We start from the raw sequence: 20,613 nt of genomic DNA, 5'->3' as shown, positions 1-20,613 counted from the left end.
AGTTCTTTAACACTTAAATGAAAATTTAAGGTAAAAACAGAGAAAGCAACCCCACATTTAATGACCCTTTTACCCCTGTTATCAGTGCTTAAATTCGTGGAAAACGGAGCTTTCAGATCTCTAGTCCTTATATTTTGACTTATTCTTTCTCCGAAAACCACGTGTATCATCTAATATAGCAGCATAATTACTACACCGTAACCCATACTAACCAACATGAGCAAGGATTCCAAATGCCAAGTTGATGGCGATCCCATGATCACATATTCACATGTGTGAACAAAGCAGGAGCCTACAAGAATGTAACAAGATTTAGATAGCTATGAGGTGTGCTTCAATACATTGCAGAACTAGTTCAAAACCCGTGCTATGCACGGTTTTACAATAATATTTTACTATTTGTTTATTGGAAACTGTACAAAACGAATCATTAGAAATACAAAAAATATAGCACGGTTTTACAATAATATTTTACTATTTGTTTATTGGAAACTGTACAAAACGAATCATTAGAAAAACAAAAAAAAATATATAAAAAAAATAAAGTAAAATAAACATTGTGGTATACCATAAGATTAATCTCAATGTCTAAATTACATTACAATTAATATGAGACGGAAGAATTAATTAGATTTTAGTATTCGTAATATGAAAGCTACTATTTTTTTAATAAAAAAAAGTACTAACTATTCATGTTATTCTGGTTGATAACCAAAAAAAGAAATAAATAAATAAAACTTTTTAATGATATCCTAATAGTACTCGTATTTTATAATTTTACCTAACATTTCATTCAATACCACTATATTTTTTAATTTTATTTAAATTATTATTGTTGGATATCACTCCCTAAATTTAAGGCAAAAATTCTACTTTAGATATAGTAACAAACTTATATCAATAACAAAAAAAAAAACAAAAAAAAACAAAATATTTTGGCGGGAAAATTTTTTATATGGTGATGACACGTGTACTTAGGGGATAACTACGGGGATTACTTTAGTATATAAAGTATAGAAGTATAGATACATAAAAATGAGCTATTATCAAACAATTTGCTAGGACATAACTCCTGGCATTTTCAAAAGGCTCCTTGAGCGGAGCAGATGAAACCTTAATTTCAGGATTTTCTTCAGAAGATGAACTCTTAGATAGAACTTAGCCCATTTTGAAAGGTGAGGCTGCACATTCTGAGGTTGATGTTCTGCAGCACTCTCCATAAGCGGGTAAAGAACCTAAACTCTTTGAGTATTTAGCATTCTTTGAGCTTGAACTTGCTAAAGAGCCTCCTCCTCGATCTCCTCCTCTTTTTCTCTGAAATTTAACAAAGCAGGCCAACAGTAGGAAATATGATCATTCTCATAATCAGCTATAAACCAATCAGAATTAGCTGTCCTTGCCCTTGGATCAAATCTCATGTCTGAATTATTTACTTTATTTTGCTTCAAAATGTCAGCTAACATGATGCCAAACTCATCCTTCCAATTCCCCACCTAATTTTAGGAAGAAAAAAACACATTCAGAACAAAATGTATATTTTAATGCCCCGTGAGCATTGATTGTGTACAATCAAAATACCAAGTAGCAAAAATCCTACAAAAAACAGAAAGCTCATAATCCTCGGATACTGTATGAAGCCCACATGTACACAAACTGGAATTGACCAATAAAATTAATGCAAAGAGTAATAAATCATCTTAAAATACTTCTTATTACTACCAAGAAACTCAAACTAATCACATATATTACAATTTATGCAGAGGAAGATAATCCTATGCTGCCACATGAACTACACATGATCATAAACGCTAGGTATTGCCTGTTTGTAACCTTAAGCAGACACCAAAGACGCAAAGGGATAACAGGTATAAATTACTATGAGATGATTCAACAGGAAACAGAGACTAAATACATACCGATGTGAAGAGAACTGTAGACACGAAAGACCGGAGCATATAAAGAGAAACAGCAGCAGCAGCTACAGTTACAGGCAGTCTTGCAACTGGCCTTGGAACAGCATCCTGACAAACAAAAAGAAATTAAGAGAGGTTAAAAGTTCCGTTGCTTTCTCTCTTCTAAAGGTGGATAGTTGACACTTCATTTTGGACAAGTGGACAACACAATGGAAAATAAATCATAGTATAGATAGTATCGCAAATTAAAAACTTGGATTAGTACCAGTGGACAAGTGGAACTCACATACAGTGCAGGATAGCACATTGCGCTACCAACTAAGCTAATAGCCTTCAATTCACATGAATCAATATAATGTAATTTTTGATACCCAACTATCCCAAAACAAACAAAATTCATAACATGCCATAGTTGAGCAAACAGATTTGATGCATTTAAAATTTCAAATCATAACCAAAACTCAACAGTTGAGTTCAGAAACAGCATATCACACAAATAAAAAACGTCTCAAAACTTCACTTAAAATCTCTCAAAACCACCCAAAAAGTACGAAAAGCAACTGCTGCATCAAGAGTCAAACTTTAAACCAAGAACTTCAATTACTTAACTTACCCCATTGACAAGTATACAGGTTGTACCCTACTGAGAAGAAGCAGAATTTTAGAGAAAAAGCAAAGTTCACAAGTGCCATTCAGATAATGGAGCAAAGGAGTTTTAGCCATATCTTATGCAATCTTAACAAAGGAGTAGCGACTTTAGCGAAACCCCTTTAATCTGATACTAATCTAGTGTCTAACCCTTTTGAAATCTCAAGTTTCACAATTAGTAGTCAACTTATCCCAATACCCTCACGAGTCTTGCTCCAATTAATGGTGGTAATGGAAATTGTTTTGTATGTAAATATGCAGAGAAAGCCGTATAGTAATACAAATTTATTTTCAATTACCTCCCAAGTATGTGTTTTGCTTTGAAAATTTCCATGAGCACTTGTTACCTTATTAGAGGTTGTTTGAGTGCTAATGGATGGAAGTTAATGAAGAGAAAAACACAGAAGGTGAAACTGTTATCATGATCATTGTCACGAGACTTTACCAACAAATTCACTTATAAACTCAGTACCATTATTGTCATTAATTATCACCTATAGTTAAGGCCCTATAGGAAATAGCTCATTCACATTCAAACGGATTGTAACAAAATAAAGACTTTCCTATCATACATTCGTATGAACCAAATAGGGGAAAGAAAAGGCATACATAGAATTCAGCATTGGACCACTGCTGAAGTGATTTCACATGGCTTAGCTTGTCAATCCAGGAGCTGCCACAAAAGTGATAAGTATCTTATGGGTGAGAGACTAACCGCTCATGTGTGTGCCTCTGTGTGAGAGAAAGACAGAGAGAGAGGGAGAAAGATAGATATGGAGAGGAAGGAAGACTGGAAGAGAATACGAACCAGGGTCAATGGGGGCAACTGCTGTCACTGAAATTGTCTGAGTATCAGAACCAACATCAGCTCGCAAAATTTTGCCCAAATCTATGGGTTCCGGTTCATAAATTGATTTGTTGGCACCTAGAAACAGAACTAGATAACTAAGCAAAATAACCTACAAGATTAGAGAGCTGTAATGATATACTGAAATCACCAAATCATGAGTAACAGAAATCAATAATTTTGTTGATTTTTTTCTTTTTTTTTTTTGCTTCCAACTTTCATATCAAAATCAAATTGAACCCAAGAATCACCTTCAATAGAAGAAAAAACAAGATAAATTGAGTACAAAATATGTCTTTCCGAACTTCCCATGCTGGAAAGTGTAGCACATTGAGTCAACATATCAGCAAAGACAGGATTCCTGCCAGAACTTGAAGGAATGCTGTAACCGGTTCTCCTGATGCATGCTTTGATATATTGTCTTCTCTAAGAAACCAACCACCACCTGATATGGGCATCAAAAATGAAAATGCACATGATTTAACAAAACCTAAATACAGAGTAAAATCAAGCAACCTCACAAGTTAGAACAACATAAATCACATTCTTCCATGCTCCATGACATTTGAATAGTTGGGTCTCATAGTTTCAACAGTCAAGACTTAACAAAGACTAATCAACTAATTTCACCAGCATTAGTAAGGGTGAAGAATTTATAACTTGTTGGACATTGGTTGACATTACAAAATAGAAATGAATCATTCTATGAAGAGCAATATGCACCTATGAAAAGTAGCACGATTCACGACAGAACCATCAGGACTAAGGGCCAGGTCACTTGAAGATGGACTACAGGAGGAAAGGTACAAGTTAGAGTAAAAGATCATAAAGATGGATTGTTTGTCCACAAAAACCGTCTGGACTTGAACTTGATATTAAATTGCATATACACTGATCTTGACAATAACAGTTCTCACGGCAGCATGACAACAATATGATACAATAAACATCCTAAATTGAGAATAAACATTGTTGTAAGCAATCAAACATTCCTTTTAAACAGAAAATACCATGATACGATTAGAGTTTCTAGTCCTAATTGACGCTTAAAGTAAAGCCTAATTCGCAATTCACATCATTTTAAAATTCAAATGTTCAATTAGGTGAGCTGAGCACTGAACACACAATTGTTTGATAAGGTGGTAATAAAGCAGCAACATAGCTGACAAAACAATTTGAAATTATTTTACCCCGGCATATGCAACTCACCAATCAGCCTAATTGGCAGCATTTTGCAATGCTTGAAAATATTTCTTGTAGTAATGCTGATAAAAACTTTGCATCTCCCAAGCATAATCTTTATGTCACTTGTTTTGGTAACATATCTTTGGAAGCCCTCTCGATCGCAGCTAATCAAACACTGAAATTAGTAGGGAGGTAAGCATTGATTTTTAATTTTTTTTATGCTGCAACAATTTCCATTCCAAGTACTGAATATAGTTATTATTTGCATAATTACATAATATAATAAATAAAATACAAAAAAAAAAAAAGAGAGAGAACAAATGAATGATTAGGAATGAGAATATGTGCATTTTCAAGTAAAGTCAATTGAATAAAACCCAATGGCTTCTGCCTACAAGAGATCAATAATATCTAACAACATAACATTCTTTTTCAAGCCTACAAAATCAAATTCTGATGATTTAACGAATAGATAATTTTATTCTTACTCCGTGCATAGATTATTTTCTAATGAGTTCATTATTTACTTGACACAAAATTTTCTTGGTTAACTACGTAGATCAAGCCTGGAATAAAAGCAACAAGAATTAGAAATGAAATACCCAAAATCTGGGAAATGAGAAATATATGTATATCTTGAAGACATCAAAAGGGGGGAAATTGCAATAGGAAGATGAGCAATATAGTAGGCAGAGGTGCCATCATCATCAATAAATCTAACAGAGAAAATCCCAAATAATTTATTTTGTAAAATTGAACTGAAACCTGAAAATTGAACATTAATCAATGAAAATCCCCAAAATCTGACGAAGAAACCGCAATTTTGAGTTTAGTAAAAGTCACAAATTCAACTCAAAAAACCGAAAATACTTACAATCAATAAAGAACGAAGAAATTGTTCTATGCTCCATTAACAAAACTTTATTGAAAAAAATAAAAACTTTTGATTGCTTATCATCTTTAAGTGCACCCTATAGAGGTTTAGCTCTTCATAAATGTTCCATATGAGAAATGTAACCACAAATACAGAATTAAGTTAATATGTGAGGGGGTTATAACATAAGGAAATAAATTAATGAAAACTGAAATATTTCAGAGTAATGACCAGTAAAAATTAAACAAAACCCAGTGAATAAAGCATTACAGAAACATAGAAAAATTAGCACATAAACCAAAATCTAATCCCAGAAATCCTATCAAGAATCATAATTTAGCACCCACAACGGTAAAACAATCACCAAATTATGAAAACAATCACCCAGAAATATTATTTTGTATAGTTTAGCTTTTGCCTTTATACAATCAGAGTTGGGATATACAGCTATCTCCTGATTTTTCCTCTTGTCTAACCTTATTATGCATGGATCAGATTCAGAATTTCAAACTAAATTTGACAGGTGCACAGCACATATTAACTTATTAACAAAAAATAACAATTGGAGAATGAATCAAATTAACCTTCTATATGAAACTAATTGGATAAAGACATCAGCGGTGGGATGTTCAGCAGAAGCTGCTTCAATGCTGGCAAAAAAAAAAAAAAAGAAAGGAAAACCAAATGAGCAAACAAAGATAAAAGAATTTTGTTCATCCATTTAGACCAACAAGTCACAATGTTAGATACTAAAAATACAGCAACATTAATTGAAAATGATAGTATAAACCATGCTATTTGACAAACTAATACTATTAGATCAAGGAGCCAAAAAATGAATAATAGACAAAGTTCCTTAAGTTTTAAAAAATACAATGAATGATACCCATATGATGCTACTAATGATTTCACCAACCAATATGTTCCTCATTCTAAGTTTGAGAATTTAATCACCAAAAAAAGTCCATATCCATGAAATATCCTACCATATATTCTATACTTCAATAACTTCGGTCCAAAATCTTTGATTCTAGTATTGGGACAACTAAATGAAGATTCAAGATGCAAAGTAGGCTGGTTTTTAATGGCATACAATCAGAAGCCTAAAGTAAGAAGTCGTAATTTATGTTGGGAGTTGTAATGCATTAGAATAATTGAAGGCCATGGAGGATCAAGGAACTCTCTTAATGCTGTTCTTTCATTGGCCTGTAACCTTTTGACTTCAGTTACTGTTCAAGATTTCCATTTAAGCAAAAATCATCGGAAAAAAAACAATAAAAATGGGATTTTTACATGAGAACAAGTTTCGGCAAAATAAGCTTTAATTAGAATAAAAAGTTAAAGCATGAGCTCAAAGCTGACGAAACAGCAATGAAATTCAACAAAGCCAACAAAAATAATTTAAAAAGATTATTGGAGCGAGGGAGAATATCATAAAAGTCAAAAAAATGATATTAGCTAGAGTGCTTTTGAATGTAAAAGAACAATTGAACATACTCAACTAACAGAAGAGCCAAAGAGGCTAGCTAAAGCTTAGTTTTAAAAGGCGCACCAAGGCGCAAATGGTCCTTGCAGCCTAGGCGCAAAGCGAAGGCGCGCGCCTTTTGTATGCAAGGCGCATGAATTTATATATTTATTTCAAATTATTTTTTACTTTGATTGTACTTAATACCAATTAAACAGATTCATAATAAATTAAATAATGATATATTTAAAGCTAAGGTAGTCTGAATTTGAAAAAGTGTCCACCATTCTTCAATTTATAACTTAAACCTAAGGGTTCGTTTAGTATCGTTGTGTTTTTATGTTTTTTGGTTTCTTGTTTTTTAAAAGTATATTATATATGTCACATAATGAATCAAAAATTATTTAGACTTATTAAAATTATGATAATTTTGAAAACTGACAACTAAAAAGTGGAAACACCTTTTTCTTGTTTCCTGGTTTTTAGTTTTCAGAAAAACAGAAAACTGAAAACAAAAAATGATGCCAAACAAGCCCTTAGTAATTTTCCTTGAGGAGCAAAGGCGCAGAGGCGCGCACCTTCCGTAGGTGACTGAGCCTCGACTAGCTAAAGCCCATTTCCCAGGGAACAAGACGCGCCTAGAGGCGCGCTTTTTAAAACCAAGAATTGAAGAGAAACCAGGTATAAGTTCTTAAGTTCTTAATTTCTTGAAGTTTCCTCAGAGAAGCAAGCCAAGAATCCTACACTAATTGAACGACATTTAAAATGAGAACTGCATTTAATGTTCAGGTTACTGAAATCCTCTAATATCTGCATATATACCCTAACAATCAGCTCTTTGTAGCTAAAACAACGAAAACCGTATCAAGAAGTCGAATGCAAGCGAAAAAACCAGCTCAATTATGCAAGCAGCAAGCTACATCACAATGTCAATTGGCAACAACCTAAAAATAACACTGGCATAAAAACCCAGAAATGAAAACCAAATCTAACCCTAACAACCCCTCGGATTGCATCAAAATCAGCATAAATTGAAGCATTTCAGCTCAATGATTAACAAAATTATAATTATGCACTAACTTTCCCTCAAAAAAAAAAAAAAAAAAAAAAAAAAGGTACACCAGAAAGTAAAAAACCAACCCATTAAACCAAACCCATAATACAAACAAACCCAGAAAACTTTAACCAATTGCACAAATTAATAGCCACATAAAATTCAGAAAACTAACCGAAAACTCGGTCAGAAATTTCGAGAAGCCGATCAGGTGGCTTCCTACAGAAGAATCCTATGGTGGGTTAAAGCACCTACTTGCAAACAACTAAAATTGATATCCACTCGAAATCAAACAAATCTAAGTTTAAATAATATCACCTTAGACGATAGCCTCCATTGTTGTAGCTTTTATTGCATCAACTCAAATTCATGATTGTAACCGCAGAAGAAACACTTTGTAGAAAGAAATTTAACCACCGCCATAGTTTACGTGTGCGAATTAGGCAGGAAAAGGAAAGGTAGAGAGGAAAACCAGGAAAAGGAAAGGAAGGGACAAAGCCACGCAAGTAACAAGGAGGGTATTACACTGTTACTAAGCTACAGTAACAGAAATGAACAGTACATGAACTACTTACATTTAAGGATTGGGGGATAAATTACTCTAAGATTAGTCATTTGAATGTTTGAGGCAAAAAAAGTCTGAAGTTCTTTATGGACAATGCCACACCAATATTAGTTTAGGTTGGACCAAAATCACAAGCACATTGCTTGAAATACTTTTCAAAGCATGATATATTCAGAATCAAGCCATGCAACAATGCAAGCTACCAAAAAAATCTCTTAGCCAGCAAAGAGACAATCACTTTAATGTATTGGACTCAATATAGCTAATAGGTATGCAACTATCCTATCACAAACTAAAAAGCTTCATAATGTGCAACTGAGTAGGCAAAACTCACTTTCAATTTCACTACAAAACACAACACCAAGACATAGGCACATAGCCAAGATCAATAAAAAATAGAGGCATCAAGACTGACTATATTGAACATGAATGGACAAATCAAATTGGTAATACTCAATCCCGTAACATGATTACATGTGTAACGAGTAGTTACAAGGAATAATGGTGAAAGATAAGGAAAAAAAAAAGGTATTCTAGCTCAACCACCAAACCCTAACAAGTTACGTGAACACAAAAGGCACGTGTTTCAGTACAAGAAAGCCAGAAAATATTGTTGCAATATTGGTGTTATATGCAGCCAATTGCTTCCCAAGCTCTGGGAATAAGGTTCTGTGAAATAAGTGATTCACATATCCCATGCGAATAAATCTTTCCATCAGAGCATAGTAGACGAATACAAACTCAGAAAGTTTGGCCATGGATATACTCCATATCAAATTTCTCTCTCCCTATCCTAAACAACAAATCCATGACCAAGCATTACTAAGACTAGTCTAATGAAATATAAGTGGCACTGCAAAAAGTGACCCACTTACTAGAGATTAATTACCATCACAATTCTCTCTGGTCATAACAATCTACTTCAGCAATTTTACCTACCTATTCAAAAGCCTCTATAGCACGATCTACAAATGGTGGAAATTGGGATCTAATCCTTAAATGATTACTTAATGTCAAAACAGAAAAGCCTTGGAAAAGCACTATTGATAAATCTATTGTATAATTTAAGTGTCATTTTTCCAACTTTTAACCACAGAACTCAAAACTCTTAATCCTCAACTTCTGTTCGCTTTACTTCTTTTTTTTTTTTTTTTACCTATCATTTTCCATTATAACTTCCTATTCTATAACTTCCACTAAACAAATTCAATAACTCCCATAATCATATTTGCAAAAAAAAAATTAATAATACCGTAGTAATAAGAAAAACTTTAATATATACAATTAATATACTCCAGTGATTTATATATTTTTAGCTCTCCAAGAATGTTGTAGTGACATAATTCAATGACCTTGTTATATATTACTTCAGAAAACTTGAATAACAACATGATAAACATAACAATTGTTAAATTGACATCAATATAGCCTTAAAGTTTCTTAATTATAGTCCACAAACCACCCATAAAATAAATCCTACTCACTAAAAAATAATTTGGGTTATAGATTAAGTAGACCATTTATAGAGTTAAGAAAGCATTACACTATAAATGACTCATGAATTCAAGTCAATGGCTATAAAATCAAAAGCGACAATTACACAATTTACAATCCATTTATGAATTTTATAAATCCTTTTACCATATCACTTTCTTCCTGCAATTATTGACAATGCTACAATCCAATGCACTTAAATCATGTAAAAGTAACTACGTATACGAAGAATTTCAATGCAAACAAAGCTAAATTTTAAAAATTAAGAATATAGCAGCAGCTAGAACATGGAGTAATCACTAAAAACCCTCAATTAGCTAATTTAACACTATAATTTAAAATCATACGTTCAAAAAATTTAACACTAGCTGACTAGCGCCTGTGATTCAAAATCATCACATTATAGCAGACAAAAATCCCAATGTTTACAATTCAAGATCTAATTTGACCCAAACTGAATTATTAATCCAAAAATTGAAAATCAAAATCGTAAACTCACCTTCTGCCATTGTTAGCTTGAAAGCTGCAGTTGCCGGTAGGCTTAGGAAAGGAAGTAACCTAGGAGCAGGGAGGACGAAAGTATAGAGAGAGAACATAGCAACTTTTTTTTATTTTATTTTTTCTTCGAGATAACATAGCAAAATTAAATGCATCTAAACAAAGCTCTAAAAGAAACAATCAATCAGGAATGTCACGTTCATTCAACTTGTACTCAAATCGACAACATGAATCAACTCTCATCTCCGTGCTCATATCATTCTCTGGGGCTGGGTAGTAATCTCCTCTCAGCTGAACATCTCTCAGGTTTGGAATTTTTAGGAAAAACAACATAAAATGCTCATGAGTAGTTCCATGAATAAAGAGCTTCCTTAATGTATCACACTCTTGAAGTAGCCCAGCTGCTGGAAGTGATAGACTCCGTTGATTGACTTCCCTATCTTGTGGAGGCCAATAATCAAGCTCATTAAGCCTCAAACTCCTTAAGTCAGTCAAGAACCATCTCTCCCATAGGCTAAGGTCCATTTGCCCGGACGGAGCTGTCAACGCATAGCCTATTGTATCCCCACAATCGAGCTTCATCTTCGACAACATTGGATATCGCCCAAGCGAGCTGATCCCAAATGCCCCCTGTGATGGCTTTGGCCTTTCTCGACAATCTCCTTCTACTTTGATATGAATTTCCCTTAGCTTGGGGCAATCCTCCAGTCCTGCATTGGCCAATGGTGTCAAAAGCTCTCCAACTACAATCCACAGTGATAGAAACTCGAGACATCCCCAAGTCTCAGTAATATATCCATTGCTAGTGCTACCTTCCATGTTGCCCATGAACCAGCTCTCAGTATCCCATGAAACCTTGGTCCTCTTTCTCATTCTATTATTTTCTTCCTCATCATCCTTGCCTTCATATTTATGGTTATAATCAACGCCTAACACGGTAACCTCTTCCTCGTACTCGGGTTTCTCACCGTTCCAAACACAATCAATGGGGAGTCTCCTAATCCTTCCCCTTATAGGCTCCACAGCCTTTAACGAAGCAGAGGCGTCAAGATACTTACAACCCGAAATTTTGACTTCAACTAGTGTCCTGTTAAGCAAGCACACCATTGTCCTCAATCCCCTCATTGTGATCTTCTTACATCCAATCACCTCAAACTTATTAAGCTTGGAGCAACCCCTCCCAATGGCAATCAACCCGAAATCAGTCAAATCAGCCGAGTTCTTAATCGTTAATGACTCAAGTCCTTGACAAAGGGCAATCCCATCCAAGTGAGACTCAATGGCCTTACAAATCCCATGAAAACATCCCAACTCAAGCGACCTCAAATTCGGACACCTTGAAGCCAAAGCTTCCAAACACACCCAACTCCCTCTCACATTCCGCCATACATCCAACACTAACTCCTCAATCAACATCAACCCAGTAAAAAAACTCACAATGCCCTGAACAGTAAACCCAACATCCTCGCTACAAAACCCTTGATCATCAAATTCTCGATCACCCTGAGCTATATCTGCAAGATGAAGAACCCTAAGCTCCTTACAATTGGACGAAATAGCCAAAAGCGCCTCGTCCCCAAGAAACCCCATATACCTTGGATCAAAAACACAACCAACCCTAAAATCCCTCAAATTGGGACATGCCCTGGTAACATCCACAACTTCCTGCGACTTAAACCCCTCGGACAACGAAAAATTGAGCAAATTCAAAACCACCAAATTAACCCCAATTCTGGGATGAGCCTCAAAAGCCGACATAAGATCCTCAGTCCAGTAGTAAAAAGACGATAAATCAACCGAGTTAAGACGGGCACAATTCTGAAACAACACAGAGAAATCCGATCCAAGTGGGATGTTATTCGGCCTCTGATGCCACCGAATGAGCTTTACATCCTCGATCAAATCGAACAACGGCGACAGCAGCGACAGTGTGCAAGGGTAGCGGGAGTAGAGAGTGAGTGAGGTGACGGCTGGAAAAGCGAGACGGAGACGGTGAGCAAGCAGCAAAGAAGCGTTGTTGTGATCATTGGTTGCGGTGGAGATGATGTTGGGGTGGAGGGAGATGCCCCAGGGAGAGAGTGAGGAGATGTCGAGGTGGGAGACGGCGGAGAAGCAGGTGGGGAGGTGGAAGAGGAGGTGCCGGATGTTGCCGCGGAGGGAGAGGTGGGACCGGGTAAGGCGTTCGAGAGCGCGCCACTTTAGGCTCACCAGGGAGGTGGAGTTGCGGGTGCGGGTGTCGGATAAGAGGGATATTATCTGGGCTAGGACCGCGTCCGGGAGGTCGTGGATCGTCGTCGTCGTCATCGTTTTCAATTGGATTGGATTTTGGATTAAAATGGGAACATGGACAAGAGTGAGGAAATGGATGAGGATGAATATGAATAGAAAGACAAGTGAAGTCAGGAATTCATCTATGAATTGTGGGGTCACCGGGTTTTGGTTACTACAAGTCTATAAGTAGGCCCCGTTCTTCAGAGTTGCTCTGCTTGCTTTAATCTGCTCTACTGTACTCTTCTCTACCCTGTTCTGCTTAAAAATAATACTTAATATTGAAGAATTATAAAAATAATAATAATTAATATTTAATAATAATAAATAGTTTGTTTCAAAAAAAATAATAATAAATAGTTATTCAAAAAAAATAATAATAAATAGTTATTATTTAATTATAATAATAATAAATATTGAATTATTATAATAATAAAAATTAATATTAAATAATAATAATAATAATAATAATAATAAATGATTAATATTTAATAAGAATAAATAATTAATATTTAATAGTTATATTAAAAATAATAATAATTATTATAAATTATAATAATAATGCTAGTAGTTGTAGTAGTAGTAGTAGTAGTAGTAATAACAATAATAATAATAATAATAATAATAATTGATTTTTTATAATAAAAATTAATATTTAAAGATAATAACTAATATTTAAAGATGATAATAATTATTAATTTTTAATAATAATAATAATTAAACAGTATTTATTAATAATAATTAATATTTAATTATTATAATAATAATGCGATGATAATAATAATAATAATAATAATAATAATAATAATAATAATATTAACAATTGTAATGATGATGATAGTAGTAGTAGTAGTAGTAGTAGTAGTAGTAGTAGTAGTAGTAATAATAATAATAATAATAAGAAGAAGAAGAATAACAATAACAATAACAATAACAACAACAATAACAACAACAATAACAATAATAATAATAACACAAAAAAAACTCTCGTTAGGGCAGGTTAGGGTAGGTTTCCACATTCTTTTTCCGGAAAATTTCCGGCGCTTTCGACGATCATGTTAGTGCATTCTGTCATGAGTGGGTTCTCGGGTTTTTGGTACAAATTCCTCGTCTTTTAGGTGCGATTTCCTCGTCATTTTGGAGCAATTTCGGGTTGGTTTGGTGCAGGCTGTTTTTGTGCAATTCTGAGTTCTTTTTCCGGCATCATCTCTTGCGTAAGGTGTGATCAGGTGTGCAGTTTTCAGTCAAGGGTTTTTCAGGCGGCTTTTGGGCGGAATTCAGGTGGTTTCCCGGGTGGTTTTTAGGCAGCGTTTGGGCGGTTTTTGTGGAGGTTTCTTGATCGCTTTTCTGGCGAATTTTCAGGCTGCTTTTCTCGGGTTTTCAGGCTGTTTCCGGCGTCTTTAAGGTGCGTTTTTCCGGTAAAATCTGGGTTGTTTTGGTCATTTTCAGGCTGCGGTTTTGGGGTGCAATTCTGCTGTGTTTTCAAGCGTGGTTTTGCTCTGTTTTTAGGTGCTGTTTTGGGCTGATATTGGGTCATTTTGCGGGTAGTTTTTCTCTCAAATATTGGTGCTGTTTTTGGTTAGTTATTGGGGCAGTTTTCAGGCGGTGGGTTTGGTGCAGTTTTGGGTGTAGCTTGGGTGTGTTTTTGGTGTTGTCTTTGTTGCTGTTTTAGTGTGGATTTGGTGCTGTTTTTTTTTTTTGTGGTGTTGGTGTGATCTTCTCGTGGCAAGTTGAGGTGGGTGTTATACCGCCTATTGTTCCGTTCCATTGCCCATTTGTGGGTCTTAATGGGTGTTAAGATGGCTAGGGTAATGGGCTCTCTAAAGCTTATTTGCTTACTCATCTTCGTGATCGTCATTAGTGTGCAAATGCGCGTGATTTGACCCGACACTCTCTTTCTTCTAATTTGGCTATTTACTTGGAGGCGGAGTCAACCTTTCGTCGTATGGGGATTTGGCTTTGTGGGGAGTGTTTCAAGACACATACTCTTCATACGAAGAGTCAGCATGGTTCTGATCTTGACTATTTTGTGGCCCCTTGACAGGGTAAAGTCGTATCCCCAAATCAAAAGAATTACCTAAGTCCTCTAACTAATGCAGATAGGGAAGTAGGGTCGAGTCCACAGGGAAACAAATCTTTCTACTCCTAATTAATTATTATAATCTAAATTATCAGGGTAACCAATGTTGTTGTGATTAAAGATTATACTACGAAGAATATGAGTAAGGAAAATAAAGTAGTGAGAAAACAAATATTAAAAGGCCTAGAGTATAGGTTCACCAATAAATAATACTCCAGGATAAAACATATTAATCAATCATCAATGTATCAATTAATCAGATCATAAAGGGCTTTCGCTACGTATTACAATCACAGAGTTAATTTACCGGTATTAAATCTCATCTCTCGAATCTCGACTTAACCATTTATAAATTAACCTTCCTATTGAAACTAAGCCTTAATATTAATTCTCATCTCTCGAATCTCGAATCAATATTGCGTAACTCATACAATTAAACCAACGCTAATCTAATTGCATAGTATTAAATCAATCAATAGGAAATTAATCTAGCATTGACAATTAACAATAATAAATTACCCCTTCATATTATTTATGAATCTCCACAAACCCTAGAATTAAACTACTCGTGCATAATTAAAACTAAACTAAACAAAGCAATTAAATAAAGCATAATAATAACAATAATATGAAATGCAAAATTAAGAAAATAACGATAAGCAAATTAATGTAATCATAACAAAACAAGAAAGCAAGTAAATTGAAATCTCAAGCTAAACTAAAACGAAGTCTCGGAAAGAAACAAAATTGACGAAGCGAATAAAATTACTAAACTCAAATCCTCAGCAAATTAAAAGTCTAACTAAAGCAAATTACGGAAAGAATTTATAATCAAACTTAAGACTAAAATTAAAGTAACTGAAAAGCTAAAAAACTCCCCACTACCTCCTGACTACTACTCCTATATATATCAAACCCACCGACTTAACTACAAACAAAGCCCACTAATGAACGAAACCCACAAATCCCACTCACCTTAAAACTCTAAAAGAATTTAAACAACCGACATGTACTAGGAGCTAGGACTAATCGGGCATTGGGCTGCTTAATCGGGCCCGTTATATAACTTCGCCCTCAGTTGACTTCTCTTGAAAGCTTGGATCTGTATGCTCGAGCTAGTTATTTAAATCTTTGGCCCAATTTTTCCCTTGGTTGGTCCATAACAATAACTTGTGGAATCTTGTACCTTCTCATATATTGAGCCCTTATTCACCAAATTAAAATTCTCCAACTCGGCTTTGGGCTTAATATATACAGTCATAAAATACGATCCGACTCTAATATTTTCGTAGTGGCTCAATAAGCTCGGAAATTGTCATAAATCTGCAAATTCCTACAAAATAATACCAACTCTACAAAAATACTAGAAAACGTATATTAGTAATAAAAATAGCTCCGTAGAGCTCAAATTAGCACAAATAGGACCATGGGACGGGGAATAAAATATATATATAAATTAGACTCATCACCCCTCCTGATTTTGGGGATGGTATTGTTCGGTTTGTTCTTTATGGTTTTCCTAAACCGCAAGGTCCTACTTCTGAGGTATCTGATCTTGTTCCTTGGGTGCCTTGTGAGCCTCATTTTGCTTTTGATGTTGCTCTTCTTGATTGTTTGCTATCAAAGCAGTTTAGTTCGGTGAAATCTATCCCTCCTAAGTGTCGCTTGGGTTTTTCTCGGGTTCTCAAAGGGGCTCTCGATAAGGTGATTGGCAAGCCTAATGACATCTCTTATTGGGTTCAATTGCTTGTGTTGCCTCTCTGTGTCCTTAAAACCTTTTATCCGAGGAGTAGTCGAGAATGTTCTTCGGGTGTCAGGCGACAGCGGCAGGATGAGAGTATCACCGCTGCTATTCGTTCTTGGTGTGAGCCTGATGGTTCTGTGCAGCTTGTGCGAGACATGTTGGCTGATGTGTCTCCACCTTTGTTGGATGTTGATGAGGACCATGATTTGACCGAGTGTAATATTAAGTAGTGTAAGAGAAAGATTTCTGATGGACATTACACTGTTGTGGTTAGGGTTCTTTCGACTTCTGGTCTTACCCCTTACAATGATGTTACTCTTGCAGATTTGCATGCTAAATACCCTTCCTTTCCGGCTCCTATCTTACCGGATATTCCCGTTGACCAGCACCTTATTGCTACTCCTACTGTTGTTTTGGATCGAATTAGGGGTTTTCCGCGAGGTACGTCATGCGGTAGATACGACTTACGTGCTCAACACCTTATGGATTGTTTGAGTGGTGCTGCAGTTGCTATTTCTGATGAGTTGGTGGACTCCATTACGCAGGTTCTTAATCTTTTTCTCGCTGGGAAATGTCCTGTTGAGTTAGGAGAATGCATTGCTAGTGCTCCTCTTACACCACTTGTTAAGCTTGGTGGTGGTATTCGGCCTATTTTTGTGGGTGCCATTTAGAGGCGTCTGGTTTCAAAGGTTGGGGCTGCTTTAATTGGTCTGCGTTTGGGAAACTATCTAGGAGGTCTTCAGTTTGGTGTTGGGGTGCCTGCGGGTGGTGAGGCTATTCTTCATGCTGTTAATTGTTTGGTTAAGGCGCATGGTGGTGATGTTGGCCTCTCCATGTTGCTGGTGGATTTCCAGAATGCCTTTAATTTGGTAGATTGTTCGGCTTTGTTGCGTGAGGTTTGTCTTCGTTGTCCAGCTCTCTGGCGATGGGTTGAATTCTGTTACTCTACTCTAGCCAGGTTGTTTTACAGGGAGCATATCTTATGGTCATGTCAGGGAGTACAATAGGGTGATCCTCTAGGCCCTTTGCTTTTTGCTTTGGTTCTTCATCCGTTAGTGTGCCAAATCAGGGATTCCTTTGACTTATGTTTGCAAGCTTGGTATTTAGATGACGGGACTATTATTAGTGACACCTTAGTTGTAGGAAAGGTTTTGGAGTTGATTTTGGCGGAGGGACGTCGTCTCGGACTCCATGTCAACGTTGAGAAAATGGAAGTTTTTTGGCCCTCGGAGGACCCTCGTAGCCATCTCGTTGGTGTCTTTCCTCCGGATATTGGTCGTCTTGTGCATGGTGTTAAGTTACTAGGTGGTCCTATCAGTGCTGATTCCTCTTTCTGTGGTGAGCTTGTTTCGCTGAGAGTGTTGATGATCCCCAATACGAGTTGTTGCTTCTACGTGCGTAAACTAGGGTTTCAAAACTCTACTTTGCTATGCACACTTGTCCTCCTAGTCTTTTTGAAACAGCACAAGTTTCTTTTGACATGGCCCTTCGGACTTCTTTGGAGCGCATTGTAATAGCTTCGGGGCCTGGTTTTGGTGATCGGCAATGGCGACTTGCCACCTTACCTTTTTCTTATGGTGGTTTGGGTGTCTATTCAGCGGGTGATGTTCGGCGTTGTGCTTTCCTTGCGTCGCGTCTACAGTCTTTTGGTCTTCAGGCTACGCTTCTTCATAATTCTGGTATTATTGTTGGTCTGGGACCGGCCTTCGATGGTGCTCTTAGTCTTTTTAACAGGACTGTGGAGACTGACCTTATGAGTAACCCTAGTGAGATCGATGCCCCCAGACTCATGAAAAAGTTGGCAGATATATATTTCACAAAGGTCACTACATTTGCGGATTCCACTTTCTCCTTAACTCCGCGACAGGTTGCCTTATGGAAGTCCCAGCAGGGGGATCACTCTTCGGCCTGGTTGTGGACGGTCCCGATATCGGGTTTGGGTCAGACTATGAATGGTAAGACTTACCGTAGTGTTATTTGCTACCGTTGGATGTTCCTTTGTTCTCCGTTTCAACACCGTGTTCTACTTGCTCAAGGGTTTTTGATGGGGATATTTATGGGGACCATGCGGTGTCTTGTGCTGAGATGGTGGGTATTAAACATCGGCACAATGTTGTTCATGACACCCTTGTTGATATTTGTTTTCGGTCTAGGTTTTCTGCTCGAAAGGAGGTTAACATTGGGTTAATTGGAGGAAACGAAGGGGCTTTACGACCAGCAGATGTGGTGCTTTATTCCTGGGAAAGAGGCCTTGATTTATTTGTTGACTTCATAGGGTCTTCACCTTTGACACAATCGGGGTTGTCTGACTTCATTCCTGGTCGTGTTGTGTCGGTGGCGGCTCAGCGAAAGCGGGACAAGTATGGGGCGCGTTGCAAGGGCTATTGGCTATGGTTTCTTCCTTTCTCCTTTTCTTCGTTGGGGGAATTAGAGAAAGATGCTATTGCGTTGCTGAAGCAGGTTCAGGAGTTCGCTAAGACTTAGGATATTCGTGCTCGTGCAGCTGCTCACATCTTCAGCAGGATCGGGTTCACTATAGCTAGAGGGGTAGGGGCCCAGATTGTATCTCGGCTCCCAATCAATTTCTTGTAAATTGATTAACTATGTAGGTTTTTGTAATAATAATAATAATGATGATGATGATGATGATGATAATAATAATAATAATAATAATAATAATAATAATAATAATAATAATAATAATAATAATAATTGTTCTAGGTGTGGATCCAAGGGTTTTGCTGGGTGAGCTGGGCCCCGTCGACAACCTACACAAGGCAACACACGTAAACCGCCCTCGGGGGTGGCTCGAGGAACCCCCCATCCGATGCCTAAGTTAGAGAGTGTTTAGAGAGAGAAAGTGTACTTAGAGAGATGTAGAGAGTGTAATAACTTATGTGTCTAACCTCTTTTCCGTTGTACTTTGCCCTCTATTTATAGGTGTATGATCTCCTTTATGGAGAGTTCAACCTAGTCAACTCTGCGGGCTAACTTCATTGGGCTGGTGAGCCCCTCACAGCTATTCTCTCGGCCATGAGTGCGCACCCTGGGAGTTGGGCAATAGTTAGCGGGAGCTATCCTATACAAATAGCCCCTCAAGAGGTGGTATGAGGTCACTCATGCTGACTCTTACTTGCGTGGTGGAATCTTCCCAACTGAGCCCAGCTGGAAGGAATAGCTCAGCAAGAGCTATCCCTTACAACTAGCCCCTCAAGAGATGGCGTGAGGTCATTCATGCCAGCTAATCTAAGCGTGTGGCCTTACTGGCCGTGGCTTAACGGGTCGCCTGGATGAATTACCCTGCGCACTCCCAGCCCCTCAAGCCTCCGGGTTGTTGACGCGATCTGGAAGTTTGGGAGATCAGGTCGTAATTCAGGTGATGGTGCTATTGTACTGTTGGATCTGTATGATTGCTCTGTTCCTGCTTGTTGGGCGCACATCTTTTCGTGGCCTACTAAGACTGCGAGGAGAGATTTTGATCACTCCCACTGAAGTCGGAGAAATGACGAGCTTGCGGAGAGGAATTTCGATCACTCCTGCTGAAGTTTGAGAAGTAACGAGCTTGCGGAGAGGAATATCCCGCTGAAGTATGAGAAATGACGAGCTTGCGGATAAGAATTTCGATCACTCCCGCTGAAGTCTGAGAAATAACGAGCTTGCGGAGAGGAATTTCGATCACTCCCACTGAAGTCTAAGAAATGATGAGCTTGCGGAGAGGAATTTCGATCACTCCCGCTGAAGTCTAAGAAATGATGAGCTTGTACTTCCTTTGTTTTTTTATGGCGGGAACAGTATTTGCATGCGTGTCGGTGATCAGGGCCGTCAATTTCAATTTTACTAAAGTGACATGGCGGTTTGGCTTTACTTCATGCCCAACCGCCCCTTACTTCGTATTAAATTCACTATCCCTTTTACTCATTTCTTTTCTTTTCCTCATTTTTTCATCTTCCTCTCTTTTTTACTTTTATTTCAAAAACT

At 36.9% G+C, this 20,613-nt stretch overlaps 1 pseudogene across 3 annotated transcripts; it reads right to left on the bottom strand.

Annotated features, from left to right (window-relative positions):
- Nucleotides 1-879: 879 nt before the first annotated feature.
- On the bottom strand, nucleotides 880-12,926 carry LOC145616279 (F-box protein MAX2 homolog A pseudogene; annotated as a pseudogene). 3 transcript variants are annotated; one of them, XR_014107620.1, is made up of 9 exons: nucleotides 10,545-12,926; nucleotides 6,052-6,117; nucleotides 4,618-4,768; nucleotides 4,132-4,197; nucleotides 3,660-3,853; nucleotides 3,370-3,486; nucleotides 3,171-3,234; nucleotides 1,917-2,021; nucleotides 880-1,493 (listed from the first exon to the last, which is right to left on the bottom strand). The product of XR_014107620.1 is annotated as an F-box protein MAX2 homolog A pseudogene, transcript variant X3 (transcript). The 3 variants fall into 3 exon arrangements; XR_014107618.1 differs by lacking the exon at nucleotides 4,132-4,197; XR_014107619.1 differs by lacking the exons at nucleotides 3,171-3,234; nucleotides 4,132-4,197.
- Between the last annotated feature and the right edge of the window lie 7,687 nt (nucleotides 12,927-20,613).

Source organism: Chenopodium album, chromosome 26, assembly GCF_948465745.1.
Source record: "Chenopodium album chromosome 26, dcCheAlbu1.1, whole genome shotgun sequence".
NCBI lineage: Eukaryota > Viridiplantae > Streptophyta > Magnoliopsida > Caryophyllales > Amaranthaceae > Chenopodium > Chenopodium album.
Note: the sequence above shows the minus strand (reverse complement) of the source record. Positions and strands in the feature narration are given on the sequence as shown.